Below are 2,970 nucleotides of genomic sequence, written 5' to 3' on the forward strand. Positions count from 1 at the left end.
GTTTTTTTTTTTTAATCAAATTCTCAAATTATCCAATTTGAAAGCACCATCTGTTTCCTACCAAGAACTTGATACACTTGTCATAAATAGAAATTAATCAACACAATGATAATAAAATTATTAAATTCTAACTAAATATAAAAAGAAATGAGGAAGAATTTGTCTATAATGCCATACAATGATCTCCAGGATACATCGTTAAGTAAAAATCAAACAAACAAAAAACCAAAGTGTAGGACAATGTTTAGAGTGCAAGAAAAGGAGAGAGAAAAATATGTATATGCATCTCCTAATACTTTCAAAAGGGAACAATTGAAAAATAAACCAAAAATTAATAGAAATTGTTACTTTAGGGAGACAGTTGGAATTGTCCAGACACTTTGTTGCATAGTTTTGATTTTGAAACTATGTAAGTGTTCTGCATAACTAGGAACAATAAATTATATCAAAAATGAAAAAAAGCAATTTCAAAAAATATAAAAGAACAGATAATTGAATCTAATTGTATGTCAAGTTGGTAGCATAGTTATCCTTAGAAGCACTATTCCAAGTTTATTTAAAACAATATTTTGGCTGTTCATCTTTAGTAGAATATATTCTGAGAAAAAAAGAACATTCGATAGCCTTATCCTTAATATGAATATTGGTCTTTTGAAACAATAGGATAAGGACAGAGTAGAACTGCCCCATAGAGTTTCCAAAGAGTGGCTGGTGGATTCAAACTGGCAACCTTTTAGTTACCAGCCATAGCTGTTAATCACTGCGCCAGGGCTCCAATAAATTATATATATATGACAAAGCAGATGAATTGTGTTAATATTGTTATCAATCAAGATTTGCAGCCTAAGAGATAAAATTTTAAAATACAAAATAAATTTGAAAACAGATAATGGTGATGGCTGTATAATATGATGAGCAATTAATGTCAATGAATTGTACATATGGAGAATTTTGAAATGGTAAATGTTTTGTTACATACATTTACCACAACAAAAAAACTTAAATAAAAAGTTTGTGATCATGAAAGTCCTTTTCAATAAAGGGTACTAGATCAATTGAATATGGTTATGGGGAAAAAATCTTGATCCCTCATATTATTATTTTTTCTTTTTTAAGATTTTTATTGTGCTTTAAGTGAAAGTTTACAAATGAAGTCAGCCTCTTATACAAAAATTTATATACACCTTGCTATATATTCCTAGTTGCTCTCCTCCTAAAGAGACAGCACACTCCTTCCCTCCACTCTCTCTTTTCGTGTCCATTCCGCCAGCTTCTGACCCCCTCTGCCCTCTCATCTCCCCTCCAAGACGGGAGATACCAACATAGTCTCATGTGTCTACTTGATCCAAGAAGCTCACTCTTTACCAGTGTCATTTTCTATCCCATAGTCCAGTCCATTCCCTCTGAAGAGTTGGCTTTGGGAATGGTTCCTGTCTTGGGCAAACAGAAGGTCTGGGGACCATGACCTCCGGAGTCCTTCTAGTCTCCGTCAGACCATTAAGTCTGGTGTTTTTACCAGAGTTTGGGGTCTGCATCCCACTGCTCTCCTGCTCCCTCAGGTGTTCTTTGTTTTGTTCTCCGTCAGGACAGTCACCAGTTGTAGCCAGGCACTATCAGTTCTTCTCGTCTCAGGATAAAGTAGTCTCTGGTTTATGTGACCCTTTCTGTCTCTTGTGCTCGTAATTACTTTGTGTCTTTGGTGTTCTTCCTTCTTTGCTCCAGGTGGGTTGAGATCAATTCATGCATCTTAGATGGCCGCTTGCTAGCATTTAAGACCCCAGACACCACTTTCCAAAGTGGGATGCAGAATGTTGTCTTTTTAAACAATTTTTATGGTGCTTTATGTGAAAGTTTACAAATCAAGTCAGTCTCTCACATAAAAACTTATATACACCTTACTACATACTCCCAATCACTCTCCCCCCAATGAGACAGCCGCTCCCTCCTTCTAATCTCTCTTTTCATGACCATTTTGCCAGCTTCTAACCCCCTCTACCCTCTCATCTCCCCTCCAGACAGGAGATGCCAACATAGTCTCAAGTGTCCACCTGATGCAAGTAGCTCACTCCTCATCAGCATTTCCCTCCAACCCATGGTCCAGTCCAATCCATGTCTGACAAGTTGGCTTCAGGAATGGTTCTTGTCTTGGGCCAATAGAAGGTTTGGGGACCAAAATGTTTTCTTAATAGATTTTATTACCTCATATTATTTAAAAAAATCAATTCCAGGTGGATTGTAGGTTTAAAAATAAAAGACAAAAAGAGAATATCCTAACTTTAGAGTAAGCAAAAATTCCTTAAATAGGACACTAAGAATATTAACCGTAAACAGAAAAATTCATAAATTGCACTACATTAAATTTGAGTCCTTCAGTACTTTTGTTCCTCAAATTACATTAAAAGAATAAAAAGGGAGCCACAGACTGGGAGATGATATTTGCAATATATACATCCAACGAAGGACTTACATAAAAAAAAAAAAAAGCTATTACAAATCAGTAAAAAGACAGAAATAATAGGAAAAAAAGGTACTTCTTAAAATAAAAGCATAACCAAATGGCCAATCCAAAAACCAAAACCAAATTCGTTGCTGTTGGGCCAATGCCGACTCATAGCGACCCTATAGGACAAAGTAGAGCTGGCCCATCGGGTTTCCAAGGAGTGGCTGGTGAATTCGAACTGCCAACATTTTGGTTAGCAGCCAAGCTCTTAACCACTGAGCCACCAGAGCTCCAAATGGCCAATAGACATATGAGCCTGGGACAACTTTGTTAAGCCATAAAACAAGGAAATTATCAGTCTACTGAGGTCCTATCAAAAGGACACAGGAAATGGATAAGGTCAATGGTTGAACAACATGATGAATATTATTAATGTCACTGAGCTGTACATGTGAAGATTGTTGAAATGGCAAATGCCGATACATACATACATATATATATATATATATATACCTACCACAACTAAAAAA

The sequence above is a fragment of the Loxodonta africana genome, chromosome 2, assembly GCF_030014295.1.
Source record: "Loxodonta africana isolate mLoxAfr1 chromosome 2, mLoxAfr1.hap2, whole genome shotgun sequence".
Lineage (NCBI taxonomy): Eukaryota > Metazoa > Chordata > Mammalia > Proboscidea > Elephantidae > Loxodonta > Loxodonta africana.